Raw genomic sequence first — 16,633 nt, forward strand, 5'->3', positions numbered from 1 at the left:
CGATCCAGGCTTCACCCTCCAGGAGTCCACCAGGCTTCCCCAGGCCTCACATGAGCGGTGTTCCCCCCACACACAGGGAACAGCCCCATGCCTCTCACACGGTGTCCACATGGGAACACCTAACACAGGAACTCCCAACACAGGAACACACCTGTCACAAATCACCCAGGGTTTATATATCCTGTAGCACACACTCACGGCACAGGACCTTGCTGATGTCACAGTCATGTGATCAGACAGACATTCTGTGCGCACAGGACCTGAGCTATGTCACAGTCATGTGACCAGTCACCTGAGGGGGAAGAAAATAGCATAAACAGACATACTAGATCATTATAGCAATGCCGCTGCACCACATATTCCCCCCCTCTGTTCAAACTTGTGGGGTTGAACACACAATATACACAAACAGTCTATAACCCACAGTTCATATGGAGACCGTGAATTTGACAATTGCGCTGCTCAGCCCCTGGAACATTAGTCAACGACATTAGCCCATTCCTCAGGGACCTACTATCTGCCATTGTCACCGACTTCATCAATTCACATTTCCGGGTCGTAAACTTGTCAGACCTCCCCGGCTCCCAGCGGTCAGTCGTAACCTTGTCCGGTCTCCCCCGCTTCCAGCGGTCAGTCGAAACCCTGCCAGGTCTCCCCCGCTCCCAGCGGTCAGTTGAAACCCTACCAGGTCTCCCCCGCTCCCAGCGGTCAATACAGCAGTGTGACTCACATGCTCTGGTATTTAACGTCCGGTTCGACTCCGTACTGTCCCGCACTCCATTGGGTCGTTTGTATGGGTCACCTAAACCTGAGTTACTGGAGGTCTCACTACCTCTAAACCCACACCCACTACTCTCAGGACTTCTTGAAAGGTCCCTAACATCAGCTGTAGCTATTCTGCTATTTAGGGGGCCCTTTCTCTGTCTGGTCTCACAATCTCTAGACGGCTGCCACCTTCTGCTACTCAGATGATGCTGTCTACCCACTCGCAGTCTAGCGAGATTCAACTTTTCCACCTCTCGCAGGTAGGTCACTCGGTACTCCACCAGCATGCTCATATCTGCAAGACTTTCTTCCCTTCCTACAGCGTAGAACGATACCATGCCGTCTTCATCCGGTATCCAGTCCTGACGATCACGTGGACTGCTTACTTTCACCACACCAGACTTCTTCACCATCATCTGCATGGCTCGGCCATTTCTCCCAATGAGCTCTCTCACCAGAACATGAGGCACCCGGATGACCTCTTCACGCAGACTGTGAGCCTTCCTCATCAGCTCCAGTTGTCTAGCGGCTTGCTCCGTCTTCAACCGGAGAAACCGCTTCGTACGAATACATCGCCAATGTATGTCACTTAGGATCGCCACCCTCTTCACCATGACTTCGGTTGTGGACAGGACCACCAGCTATTTAGCTTCTGAGGTCGAGTACACCTTACAGGCTCCCACGGCCTTCTTAAACTCCTCATGCACGGATTCACTGGTGCATTCTTCCCTCAAATCCTCGGGTACATCTACGAGGCACTTGTACCGAGATGTTTCAGTCTCACCAGTGGTTTCCAGACGATCAACCAGCTCAGGTTTCAGGGACAACTGACTTCCAGCTTCTTCACCCTGTATGCTTCCCCTGAGCTGACTCACAGCCACAACTTCACAAATTTTCATCCTGACCACTTCCATTTCACTTTTATCTTCCGTTACCCTACTCTTAGCTCTCCTCAGGTCCACCCTCTCATGGTATAAGGGAGCGAGTGCAACTTGTTTGCCTTCTCCCTTCTCCAAGGAGGCCTCGTTCACTGCGTGACACTTTGCTAGGCGACCTTTGAGCTCTAAAACTTCTTCTTCTAGCTCAGCTACTCGACTCTCACAAGCCCTTCTCTGAAGCTCTTCCTGCTTCAACTGTTCCCTTAACAGTAGGGTTCTCTCAGACATCTCTGTCTCCAATGCGCCCACTCGGCTCTCAACAGTCAGTCTCTCAAGCTTCTCTTGCGTCCATTGAACTTGTATCAACTCCTTGAGCTCCTTGATCTCAGCTCCTACATCCACCGAATAATCCGAGCTCACATCACTCGAGGAGGTATCTGCTTCATACCTCTCATCACCAGCGACCCACTCCTGGCCCTGATCTGTGGCTTCTCCGATGGACTCCTCCATCTTTTCCCGCTCAGCTTCCATCTTGCTGAGCCTTTCCTTAAGGTATGTCTCCGCCTTCTGGAGAGTATCACAGGACATCTGTAGCTCCTTCACCTGAGCTTCCAGTCCTAGGGTCTTTCTGCGGAGATCATCATTCTCCTCACGGATATCTTGCAGAGTGGTCTCAACCACTTGGCGCACTTGCTCTGCACCCGCCTTATCCTCCTCTAGTTTTTCTTTCACCTTGAGGAGATCCTCATAATCTCTCTTAATCTGTTGCAGTTCCCTACTGCATTCACCACACTCCTTCTTGGAGTCACACAACTCCTGGTTGAGCTGTTTGCGCAGTCGTTCTAGGATTTGTTCACGTCCAGAAACTCCATCCTGCCGCGCCTCCTTCTCAAGCTTCAACTGCAAAACCTCTTCCTTGATTTTGCGGCGGTCCTCCTTAATTGCGTGGAGCATCTCCTTCCACTGGACAACTTCCTCGTTGCTTCCCTTTAGATCTCACTGTAAGTTCTTCACAACCTGTTATACCTTCTGCCGTTCAGACTCCAGGCTCCGCTGGTCTGAGGACACGTTCTCCAGGTCCATCACCTCCTCTTCTGCCTCTGAAGGAGGATCCACCCTTGTAACAACAGCACACAGCATAACATCTCCTTTATTTTCATTTCCAGCCAAGACTACCGGAGCAACCTTTTTATGGCCCTTGTGCCGTCGACGCGAGGTTGACTTTCTCACCTCATCTATCCCCTCCTGACTGACCACTCCTTCTACTTCCGTAGTGTCACCATCAGCTATGGGGTCTGTGTCACTCCCTATGGTGTTGTGGACTAACAGGTCACCTCCCACTTTGACGTCACCACCTTCCACTGGAGCTACCCCGTTATCAATGGTCACATTGTCATTCTTGGGAGGTACCAACCCGCAACCAGTAACAATTTCCAGTTTTTTACACTCCACACTCTTGTGAAAAACCGCCCCTTTTTTAGACTCTGCCCCCTTTTTAACAATCACACCTGTAAGGGAATTTTTACAGAAAACATCAGCGACAGTCTTAGGACTCAGCTCACAACATCCCTTACCACCTCCCCGGGCAATCTGGGACAACACTGGCGCCCCCGGAGAGTTCATAGAATGGTCCACTGCCGCCATTCTATATGGGCCCACAGCTCCTGCGGTTCCTGCACCATGTCCTGTAAGAGTTTCTCAAATACCTGCTCCGGTCCCAACCGGCCCTTCAAATGCTCAATAGCTCCAGACACATCTGCTGCTTTGCTCACAGCCATCACGGTACACAGTTCACACTTGAACTTCACCGCTCTCCCCGAAAAAAATTTCGTGGCCCCGCCGAGCCACCGTAAAACAGGATTTGAGTGCGACGTCAATCTTCGCAACCCCGCCAAGTTGCAGCAAGCAACCGGATTTGAATGCGACGACAATCTTCGCAACCCCGCCGAGTTGCAGCAAACAACCGGATTTGAGTGCGACGACAATCTTCGCAACCCCGCCGAGTTGCAGCAAACAACCGGATTTGAGTGCGACGACAATCTTTGCAATCCCGCCGAGTTGCAGCAAGATGATTCATCCACACTCGTCGTCCTGTGCCGTTGCCCCTAGCAACTGGACTGCAGCTGCCCCTAGCAACCAGACTGCAGTTTCTCCTAGCAACCAGACTGCAGTTGCTCCTAGCAAACAGACTGCAGTTGCTCCTAGCAACCAGACTGCAGTTGCCCCTAGCAACCAGACTGCAGGTGCCCGCACTCTCGAACCACATGTAAGGCAGCGCTTGTCATCATCCTGGGGGATACTCGCTTCGCTGCGTCAAACAATGCACACCAGCAATGTCCTTCTGGTATTTCTCAATTTATGGGTTTATTATCTCATCATAAACCGCATATGACCGGGTCCAACTCAGTGGCACACCGACACACATATATACAATATTCATGAGCCAAGTGGCACACAGGCCCACTTGCTCCAGGTACAGCTTTCAGCAAGGTAATTATATAGCAATGTCCATAGCAATGTCCATATAACGTAGTGTATTACCTTTGCCGGGTTTAGCTGTCTCAGTCCATTAGGTTTTCCACCACTGTGGCTTTAAGGCTCACCACACGTGGTCTCCTGATCTTATCTCGTCCAAGACCACTGGCATCTCTCACACACAGATCCAGGCTCTGTCCTCCAGGACATTTACTTTCCAGCCTCTGGCACTCCAAGGCTTACTGGCATCATGTTCACACTCTCAGCGATCCAGGCTTCACCCTCCAGGAGTCCACCAGGCTTCCCCAGGCCTCACCAGGCCTCACTCGAGCGGTGTTCCCCCCATACACAGGGAACAGCCCCATGCCTCTCACACGGTGTCCACACGGGAACACCTAACACAGGAACTCCCAACACAGGAACACACCTGTCACAAATCACCCAGGGTTTATATATCCTGTAGCACACACACACACGGCTCAGGACCTTGCTGATGTCACAGTCATGTGATCAGACAGACATTCTGCGCGCACAGGACCTGAGCTATGTCACAGTCATGTGACCAGTCACCTGAGGGGGAAGAAAATAGCATAAACAGACATACTAGATCATTATAGCAATGCCGCTGCACCACACCATCCTATCGACCTCCTCTATCCACTGTACACAAGCAGAAACGGCTCCAGTGGGCCAAACAATACATGAAGACTGACTTCAAAACTGTTTTGTTCACTGAAGAGTGCCATGCAACGCTCGATGGTCCAGATGGATGGAGTGGAGGATGGCTGGTTGATGGACACCCCATGCAAACACGGCTACGGCGCGAACAAGGAGGAGGTCGAGTAATGTTTTGGGCTGGAATCATGGGGAGAGAGATTGTCGGCCCCTTTAGGATCCCTGAAGGGGTAAAGATGAACTCCATAATGTATGTGGAGTTTCTCAAACAGCACTTCCTGCCATGGTTCAAGAAGAAGAACCGTGTATTCCGCAGCAAGATCATTTTCAAGCATGATAATGCACCGTCTCATGCTGCACATAACACATCTGCATCTCTGGACATAAAAGGGGACAAACTTATGGTGTGACCCCCATGCTCCCCTGACCTCAACCCCATTGAGAACCTCTGGAGCATCATCAAAATGAGTGTCTATGATGGCGTGAGGCAGTTCACATGTAAGCAACAGCTCTGGGAGGGTATTCAGTCCTCATGCAAAACAATTGAAGCAGAAACCATCCAAAACCTGACAAATTCAATGGACGAGAGAGTTCAGAAGCTCCTTTCGAACAAGGGGTCCTATGTGCAAATGTAACAACACCTAGAATAAAGTTTTTAGTTGAAAACTGTTTGATTTCAGTTTCTAATAACCTGCTAATGCTTATAATTTCAAAAATTACCATTTTTTTGTTCTTTATTAAAATGAAAAGGTTGATCGAAGAGTGTGGGGGATCTAAGAGTGTGGCAACCCAGTAGTCAGGATAACTTTGAATTCTGACAATCTGAGTGTCATGTTGCAGGTAGTGCAGCAAGAAGGCACTCATGTGTCTTGCGCATCTAGGAGCCCCAAAATTATTTTCCGGGCTAGATGCAGCTAAAAATTATTATTAATTTGAAAGCTGGTGGAGCTTAGTATAGATGGCCTAATAGAATCAGTACTGCAAACTGCTACAAGGCCCAAATTATTTTCCAGCCAAGATACTGACAAACATGATTAGTAATTTTAAATCTGGTGGAGTTTAGTATAGATGGCCTAATAGAATCAGTACTGCAAACTGCTACAAGGCCCAAATTATTTTCCAGCCAAGATACAGATAAACATGATTAGTAATTTTAAATCTGGTGGAGTTTAGTATAGATTGCCTACTAGAATCAGTACTGCACACTGCTACAAGGCCCAAATTATTTTCCAGCCAAGATACAGAAAAACATGATTAGTAATTTGAAAGCTTAAAACGGTTGGTGAGGTGATTTTAACAAATCATCAAGCTTTTACTCTCCCCAGGATGACACAGGGGTAGAAAAGTCCTTTCGGATCCATGATTTGTTCATTTTTATGAACGTGAGTCTGTCTACATTATCAGTGGACAGCCGCGTGCGCTTATCTGTCAGCACACCACCAGCAGCGCTGAACACACGTTCAGACAGAAAGCTGGCTGCGGGGCATGACAAGATCTCGAAGGCGTAAGTGGCGAGCTCCGGCCATTTATCCAGATTGGAAGCCCAAAAAGAGCAAGGGTCCAGTGACACATTCATGGCTTCAATGTTTACTTGGAGATACTCCTGTACCATCGTCTCTAGGCTTTGACTATGTGTCAGACTTCTTGTCTCCTGTGGCCTTGCAAAGGATGGGCTAAAAAAGTGGTGAAATGATTCCGCAAAATTGATGTTACTAGCAGATACTGTGTTTCTGTTACGTTTTGAGTGCTGAACACTCGACAGTCCCACTGTTGGCAAGTTGGAACTGTGAGATTCACTACGTGCACCACTGGTGTTTTGCGGAAAAGCACATGTAAGATTCTGCAACAGTCTCTGCTGATACTCCAGCATGCGTGCATCCCTTTCTATGGCAGGAATAATTTCTGCAAATTTACTTTTGTACCGGGGATCTAACAGTGTGGCAACCCAGTAGCCAGGATTATTTCTAATTCTCACAATTCGAGGGTCATGTTGCAGGTAGTGCAGCAAGAAGGCACTCATGTGTCTTGCGCATCCAGGAGCACCTAGTCCCTGTTGTGTTGGTGGCGAGGTAACAATCATGCTTCCTTCCTCTGCCCTCTCCCCCCAACCTCGCACAACAGAAATGTGATCAAGGTCTCCCTCATCTGATGAGTCTTCCATCAGTTCGTCCTCCACTTCTTCCTGGGCTCCTGCACCTTCCTCACTAGTTTGGCTGCTACCATGCGCCCTGGTAAAACCATCTCCCCCACCCTCACATGCCTGCCGCCTTGGTGCTGCCAACCGTCTGGACCTTGCAGATGTTAGCCCTTCCGCATACAACTCCTCCTCCTCTACTTCCTCCACCTCCTCTTGTGCCACCACCTGACTCCAAATTCTGTTTTACATGTGCTCCAGCATGTAAATCACCGGAATAGTCATGCTGATAATGGCATCGTCAGCACTAGACATCTTCGTCGCCATTTCAAAACTGTGCAGAAGGGTGCATAGGTCCCTGATCTGAGACCACTGGTCCAGCGTGATTTGCCCCACCTCTGGATCTCGTTGGCCCAGGCTATACGTCAGAACAAATTGCAAAAGGGCTTGTCGGTGCTGCCACAGTCGCTGCAACATGTGCAGAGTTGAATTCCACCGGGTAGGCACATCGCATTTTAGCCGGTGAAGTGGCAGGCCCAACGACTTCTGTAGAGATGTAAGTCGCTGAGCTGCGGGATGCGAAAGGCGGAAGTGAGCACACAGCGACTGTGCCCACTGCAGAAGGCCATCTAGTCCGGGATAGTGGGCTAAAAATTGCTGGACAACCAGGTTCAACACGTGAGCCATACAAGGCACGTGTGTGACATTGCCCCAGTGAAGGGCCGCACCCAGGTTTACAGCATTGTCGCGGCCTTCCCTGGTTGCAGGTCCAGTGGAGACAACCATTCATGAAACTGGTTTTCCAGAGCTGACCACAACTCCTCAGCTGTGTGACTCACATTTCCCAGACATTTCAAAGTAAAAACTGCCTGATGACGTTGAGCCCTGCTGCCAGCATAGTAAGGAGGTGTGCAGGATCCCTTCTGCGCAGTTAGGAAGCTTGTGGCCTGAACAGACAGGCTTTGGGTGCAGGTGGAGGACCGAGAGTTGGTTGAGGAGGCAGAAGCAGTGGAGGAACGTCGAGATAAAGAGGATTGACGCACAACTCGTGGGGACGGCAAGACTTGGAAAGCAGCCCCTTGTCCTGATGTCACCATAGTTAACCAGTGCCCAATCAGCGACATGTAACGCCCCTGTCCATGCCTACTCGTCCAAGTGTCTTTGGTGAAATGCACCCTGTCACACACAGAGTTTCTCAAAGAAGCGGTGATGTTGTGTGCAACATACTGGTGGAGCGCAGGCACACCTTTTTTTGAGAAGTAGTGCCGACTGGGCATCTGGTACTGGGGCACTGTGACGGACATAAGGTCTCGAAAATCCTCTGTGTCCACCAGGCGGAAAGGCAGCATTTCTGTAGCCAAGAGCTTGCAGATGGTGAAATTCAACCTCTTAGCTTTCTCATGGCTAGGAGGAAATGGTCTTTTACTTGTCCACATCTGAGGGACCGAGGGCTGGCTGTTGTGCTTAGACGGGGTTGAGAAGGTTGTCCCCGGCAAACTGCCGGTCTGTGAGGAAGATGCAGGCGGACATGTTAGGTTGCCTTGATACAAAGGTGGTGCTATCGATGTCGGACAGCGCTGAACACCAGCTGGTGTTTACACCTCCAAAGAAAATAATGACCTGCCAATCACGCTGGCTGTTGCGGGTAAAGAGGAGGCAGGTCTGCGTCCCAAAACAGGTGTGACTGCTGTCCCCCAGTCACAGAGGATGAAGAGGCCGCGGATACACAAGATGTGGCAGACGGTGGTTGGCCCGGCCGGCTAGGCCGCATTGTAGCACAGTGAGCTTCCCACTGCAAATTATGCTTCATATCCATATGCCGGTTCATGCATGAAGTACTCAAACTATGTATTTTTTGGCCTCTGGCCTCTACTTAGCTTTTGCTGACAAATGTTACAGATAACACGAGTTGGGTCTTCCTTATCGATCTGAAAAAATGCCCAGGCTATGCAAGGCTTAGCACCCATGCGACCTGAAGAGCCACCACGACTTGTGGTGAGAGGCAGAGTTGTGTTTGAGGATGCAGTTGTTGACGTGCTTCCAGTACTATCTCTCTGTCCAGGAAGGCGCAACCTGACCTCGTCGTCACTAGCATCCTCCTCCACCTCCTCTGCTGACCTCATCTCTTGGCTGACTGTGGGTTGACAGTAAGTGGGATCTCCAACCTCGTCATCATAACCCTGTGTGTTATCACATCCGTCGTCCTCAGCGCCAACCTCTTCCTGCCCTGACAAAAAACTAAAGTTGTCGCTCCAATCAGGTATTTGAGTCTCATCATCGTCTTCCTCATTGTCTCCACCAACAGGAGTTACAGTTTCGGAACGAGGGTCTACATTATGGTCAGAACCTTCTGCGTCTGGTCCTGGATCCGACTCATAAAGATTCTGGGCATCAGTGCAGATCATTTCCTCGTCTGGATTCACAGAAGCTCTGGAGCCGACCTCAAATCCCAGGCTATAGTATGAGTAAACAGCTCTGCAGACTCAACCATCTGTTCTACCCCATACTCAGATGGGCAGCTGGAGACTTGGGAGCTGTGAGGAAGCAAGAGCGATTGGGGTGACACCTCTGAGGACTGGAGTATTTGTGATGTTGAAGTTGAGGTGGAGGAGAGCCCACTTAAAGGAGCACTTGATATCCGTTGAAGCACCTGCTGTTTGTGCCTAATCTAGAATTTGTAGCGATTGGCGAGGCCGTAAGAAAGGGATCTTATCACATTGTCCGCAAAAAGAAGTAGACATCTTAGTTTGGCTGGAAGATGGTCTTTCTTCTGCAGATGTTACTGTTGCTTTAACACCTACCCCACGGACACAACCTTTTTTTCCCTTCCCAACACGCCTATTCCCCTTTCCACCAAGCAGCAGGCCTTTTTCCACTCATTTTGGTGGTTAACTAATTGACAACTCTGGAGTTGTTTGCAGAAAAAACAATGGATGGGAAACGAGCAGAGCTGAGTGGCCAAACTGTGGTATTAGCCCAAAAGTATTGGCTGGGTTAGATGCAGGTTAACAATTTTATTACATACACAGGTGGTGGAGGTTAGTATAGATGGACTAATAGAACAAGTCCCACACACTGCTACAAGCCCAAATATGTTTTCAGAGCTAGATGCAGATAAAAATTATTTTGAATTTGCAACCTGGTGTAGGTTAGTATAGATGGACTAATAGATCAAGTCCCACACACTGCTACAAGCCCAAATATTTTTTCAGAGCGAGATGCAGATAAAAATTATTTTGAATTTGCAACCTGGTGGCGGTTAGTATAGATGGACTAATAGAACAAGTCCCACACACTGCTACAAGCACAAATATTTTTTCAGAGCTAGATGCAGATAAAAGTTATTTTGAATTTGCAACCTTGTGGAGGTTAGTATAGATGGACTAATAGAACAAGTCCCACACACTGATACAAGCCCAAATATTTTTTCAGATCTAGATGCAGATAAAAATGATTTTGAATTTGCAACCCGGTGGAGGTTAGTATAGATGGACTAATAGAACAAGTCCCTCACACTGCTACAAGCCCAAATATTTTTTCAGAGCTAGATGCAGATAAAAGTTATTTTGAATTTGCAACCTGGTGGAGGTTAGTATAGATAGACTAATAGAACAAGACCCACACACTGCTACAAGCCCTAATATTTTTTCAGAGCTAGATGCAGATAAAAATTATTTTGAATTTGCAACCTGGTGGAGGTTAGTATAGATGGACTAATAGATCAAGTCCCACACACTGCTACAAGCCCAAATATTTTTTCAGAGCTAGATGCAGATAAAAATTATTTTTAATTTGCAACCTGGTGGCGGTTAGTATAGATGGACTAATAGAACAAGTCCCACACACTGCTACAAGCCCAAATATTTTTTCAGAGCTGGATGCAGATAAAAAATATTTTTAATTTGCAACCTGGTGGCGGTTAGTATAGATGGACTAATAGAACAAGTCCCACACTCTGCTACAAGCCCAAATATTTTTTCAGAGATAGATGCAGATAAAAATTATTTTGAATTTGCAACCTGGTGGAGGTCAGTATAGATGGACTAATAGAACAAATTTCACATACTGCTACAAGCCCAAATATTTTTTCAGAGCTAGATGCAGATAAAAATTATTTAGAATTTGCAACCTCGTGGAGGTTAGTTTAGATGGACTAATAGAACAAGTCCCACACACTGATACAAGCCCAAATATTTTTTCAGAGCTAGATGCAGATAAAAATTATTTTGAATTTGCAACCTGGTGGAGGTTAGTATAGATGGACTAATAGAACAAGTCCCACACACTGCTACAAGCCCAAATATTTTTTCAGATCTAGATGCAGATAAAAATTATTTTTAATTTGCAACCTGGTGGAGGTTAGTATTGATGGACGAATAGAACAAGTCCCACACACTGCTACAAGCCCAAATATTTTTTCAGAGCTAGATGCAGATAAAAATTACTTTTAATTTGCAATCTGGTGGCGGTTACTATAGGTGGACTAATAGAACAAGTCCCACACACTGCTACAAGCCCAAATATTTTTTCAGAGCTAGATGCAGAAAAAAATTATTTTTAATTTTGCAACCTGGTGGCGGTTAGTATAGATGTACTAATAGAACTAGTCCCACACACTGCTACAAGCCCAAATATTTTTTCAGAGCTAGATGCAGATAAAAATTATTTTGAATTTGCAACTTTGTGGTAGTTAGTATAGATGGGCTAACAGATCAAGTCCCACACACTGCTACAAGCACAAATATTTTTTCAGAGCTAGATGCAGATAAAAATTATTTTGAATTTGCAACCTGGTGGAGGTTAGTATAGATGGACTAATAGAACAAGTCCCACACACTGCTACAAGCCCAAATATTTTTTCAGAGCTAGATGCAGATAAAAATTATTTTTAATTTGCAACCTTGTGGCGGTTAGTATAGATGGACAAATAGAACAAGTCCCACACACTGCTACAAGTCCAAATATTTTTTCAGAGCTAGATGCAGCTAAAAATTATTTTTAATTTGCAACCTGGTGGAGGTTAGTATAGATGGACAAATAGAACAAGTCCCACACACTGCTACAAGCCCTAATATTTTTTCAGAGCTAGATGCAGTTAAAAATTATTTTGAATTTGCAACCTGGTGGAGGTTAGTATATATGAATTAATAGAACAAGTCCCACACACTGCTACAAGCCCAAATATTTTTTCAGAGCTAGATGCAGATAAAAAATATTTTTAATTTGCAACCTGGTGGAGGTTAGTATAGATGGACTAATAGAACAAGTCCCACACACTGCTACAAGCCCAAATATTTTTTCAGAGCTAGATGCAGTTGAAAATTATTTTGAATTTGCAACCTGGTGGAGGTTAGTATATATGGACTAATAGAACAAGTCCCACACACTGCTACATGCCCAAATATTTTTTCAGAGCTAGATGCAGATAAAAATTATTTTGAATTTGCAACCTGGTGGAGGTTAGTATAGATGGACTAATAGAACAAGTCCCACACACTGCTACAAGCCCAAATATTTTTTCAGAGCTAGATGCAGATAAAAATTATTTTGAATGTGCAACCTGGTGGAGGTTAGTATAGATGGACAAATAGATCAAGTCCCACACACTGCTACAAGCCCAAATATTTTTTCAGAGCTAGATGCAGATCAAACTTATTTTGCATTTGCAACCTGGTGGAGGTTAGTATAGATGGACTAATAGAACAAGTCCCACACACTGCTACAAGCCCAAATATTTTTTCAGAGATAGATGCAGATAAAAATTATTTTGAATTTGCAACCTGGTGGAGGTTAGTATAGATGGACTAATAGAACAAGTCCCACACACTGCTACAAGCCCAAATATTTTTTCAGAGCTAGATGCAGATAAAAATTATTTTGAATTTGCAACCTGGTGGCGGTTAGTATAGATGGACTAATAGAGCAAGTCCCACACACTGCTACAAGCCCAAATATTTTTTCAGAGATAGATGCAGATAAAATTTATTTTGAATTTGCAACCTGGTGGAGGTTAGTATAGATGGACTAATAGAACAAGTCCCACACACTGCTACAAGCCCAAATATTTTTTCAGAGCTAGATGCAGATAAAAATTATTTTGAATTTGCAACCTGGTGGAGGTTAGTATAGATGGACTATTTGTTATGAACTGCTACAAGCACTGAGGAAAGATAGGAAAACTGTCCCTTCAATAGGACTAAGCTGATTCCCTAACCGCAGATTCTTAGAGGACAACCAAACCATGTCACCAACCGTAAACAATACCTCTTGACGTTTCCTGTCAAAGTACCTCTTAGATTTTTCGTCAGCCTCTTGAAGGTTACAACGTACATCTGTCCAAACTCTCTCCAAATCACCGGAAAAATTCTTCTCCTCCGGCACAGGCGATACCAATTTGGAGAATGACCCAAATGACGGATGTCTCCCAGTACAACAAAAAAAAGGGAGAACACCCAGCAGAAGAGGATGTATGGTTGTTAAGAGCAAATTCAGCAAGTGGCAGAAACTCAGACCACCCCTCTTGATTGTCAGCCACAAAACAACGCAAAAACTGTTCAACATCCTGGTTCTTTCTTTCTGTCTGTCCATTAGACTCAGGATGATATCCAGAAGAAAATGACAAATGAACTCCCAACCTGTCACAAAAGGCATTCCAAAAACGAGCCACGAACTGAGGTCCCCTATCGGAAACAATGTCGGTAGGAACGCCATGGTGTCTGACAATTTCCTTAACAAAAGCCTTAGCGAGTGTCTTAGTGCAGGGCAGTTTGATGAAAGGAACCAAGTGACACATCTTGCTAAAACGGTCCACGACCACCCAGATGACAGTGAAACCCTCAGAGGCAGGAAGGTCAGTAATAAAATCCATAGCAAGATGCGTCCAAGGTGCACTAGGAACCTCCAGAGGGCAAAGCAACCCCGCAGCAGGAGCATGTGAAGACTTAGATCTAGCACACACAGTACATTGACGCACCCTCTTAATGACTTCCTTCTGCCACCCAGGCCACCAACAACTGGAACCTACAAGTCTCTTAGTCTCAGAAATTCCTGGATGACCTGCCAACCGAGACTCATTACACTCCACAAACAAATCTCTCCTAAAGTTCCTAGGCACAAACAACCTCCCATGGGGAGTGTTAGACGGGGCATCCTCCTGGGCTTTCAGAATCCCATCTTCCAAAACGGAGTCCAATTCTGCTATCACAACACCTTCCTGTAAAATGCTCTCCTCCTCCTCGGTACCAACCATGGGAGAAAAGCTGCGAGATAAAGCATCAGCTTTTACTTTCTTGGTACCCGGGATGTAAGTAACAGAAAAATTAAACCGCGAAAAAAAAAGTGCCCACCTAGCCTGACGGGCATTCAAGCGCTTGGCAGCATCAAGATAGATCAGATTCTTATGATCAGTGAAAACCTGAATGGGAAATTTAGCACCTTCCAAGAAATGATGCCAATGTTCAAATGCGAGTTTAATAGCCAGCAATTCCCGATTACCAACATCGAAATTAAGTTCGGTCTCAAAAAATTTTTTTGACAAAAAGGCACAGGGATGTACTCCATCCTTGTTTTCCTGAGACAAAACAGGCCCGACCCCCACCGAAGAAGCATCAACCTCGACCAAAAAAGGCTTAATCTCATCAGGCTGCATAAGGATGGGGGCAGAACTGAACCTCTCCTTGAGATACACAAAAGCTTCAATGGCCTCCGTAGTCCACTGAACCATTTTCGCACCTTTCCTGGTGAGATCGGTCAGTGGCTTAACAATTATAGAAAAATTCTTAATGAATTTTCTGTAATAATTGGCGAAACCCAAAAATCTCTGTATCGATTTCAAACCAATAGGCCTAGGCCATTCCTGCACCGCCTGAACCTTCACCGGGTCCATCTCAAAGCCCTCGCTGGAGATAATGTAGCCCAAAAAACTAATTCTCTGCACAGCGAACTCACATTTCTTCAGCTTAGCAAAAAGCGAATTGTCACTTAACAACTGCAATACCTCACGTACACTCTGCCAATGAGACTCCAGATTCGGCGAATAAATCAAAATGTCATCCAAATACACAACCACATTCTTACCAATCAACGGTCTTAGGATGTCAGTGATAAGGTTCTGAAAAAACGCTGGTGCATTGGTAAGACCAAAAGGCATCACCAGATTCTCAAAATGACCTACCGGAGTGTTAAAAGCAGTTTTCCATTCATCACCTTCCTTCATACGTAACAAATTGTATGCCCCCCGGAGATCAATTTTAGAGAACCACTTGGCCCCCACTAACTGGTTGAAAAAGTCAGGAATTAATGGCAGTGGGTAGGAATTGCGTACAGTAATTTTATTAATTTCGCGAAAGTCCAGACATGGATGTAAACCGCCGTCCTTTTTTTTTACAAAAAAAAATCCAACAGCCACAGGAGACTCAGAAGGTCTAATGTGACCGGCAGCCAAGCTCGTCTGTATGTATTCCTCCAAGGCCTTTCTCTCAGGGATAGTCAGATTAAATAAGCGACTCTTGGGAAGAGTAGCTCCAGGAACAAACTCAATGGTGCAATCATAGTCCCTATGAGGAGGCAAAACTTGCGACTCCTCCTCAGAAAAAAACTTCCAAAAATCCTGAATAGGTACAGGTAATTCCCCTCATTCCACAGCAGCAATGCGACCGTTACAACATTTATCATGACACTTAGGACTCCAAGACTTAATTTCATGGGTAGACCAGTCCAGTACAGGATTGTGCAATTTTAACCAAGGTAACCCCAAAACCACTCGAGAAGGCAAATTATTTAATACCGCCAAATCCAAATTGTCTTGGTGAATACCATTAATGGTGAGGGGAAATTCAAAAACCTTGTGAGTAATACATATCAAGGGAGAGCCATCAACAGCAACCACAGAAATAGGAGATGACAAAAGTTTGGATTCTAATTTAAATTTTTCCAAAAATCCCTTATCAATCACATTGAGTGTAGAACCACAATCCACAAATACCCGAAATTCAATCAACTCCTCCTGGAATGAGGTGCTTCCAGAAAGAAATACTCCTTTTGAGTTTAAACAAGCTATACGGGTGTAACTGACCTCTTTTTTTTTTCTTTGTTCAAACAAAGCACACAGTTCTTAATAAAGTGGTCAGATTTACCGCAATAAAAACATAATCCCTTAGCAAACCTGGGGTCTTTTTCCTGAGAGTGGGGTGAATCGCCCCAATCTCCATCGGTTCTCCACCTTCCGAGCAGACCCTCTGAAAACTAGGAGTTGCCATAGCAGTAGATTTCTCTTCATTAATCCTAGCACGCAGTCTCCTGTCCACACGTATAGCCAATTGCATTGCCTCCTGCAAGGTTCCAGGTTTTGGGAAGGCAATCAGCAGATCCTTAACCCTTTCACCTAGACCAGCAAGAAACAGACATTTTAATGCTGAGTCATTCCATTCCACTTCGGCTGACCATCTTCTGAAGTATGTGCAATAATTTTCCACATCACCTGATCCCTGCTTCAAACGTCTTAATTCCGTTTCAGCAGATGAGACTCGATCAGGATCATCATACAACAACCCCATAGCAGAAAAAAAATCTTCCACTGATCTAAAACTCAGATCATTAGTAGAGATGAGCGTTGTTCGACTCGAACTGTTCGCCAATCTCAAATTTGAGCTGTTTTGGGCGGTGTTCGAGCCGTTCGGCGAACACAAACGATTTGAGAAAAATTCGG

The sequence above is a fragment of the Phyllobates terribilis genome, unplaced genomic scaffold (genome assembly GCF_046119375.1).
Source record: "Phyllobates terribilis strain yellow unplaced genomic scaffold, ASM4611937v1 Scaffold_12__6_contigs__length_324123572, whole genome shotgun sequence".
Classification (NCBI taxonomy): Eukaryota; Metazoa; Chordata; class Amphibia; order Anura; family Dendrobatidae; genus Phyllobates; species Phyllobates terribilis.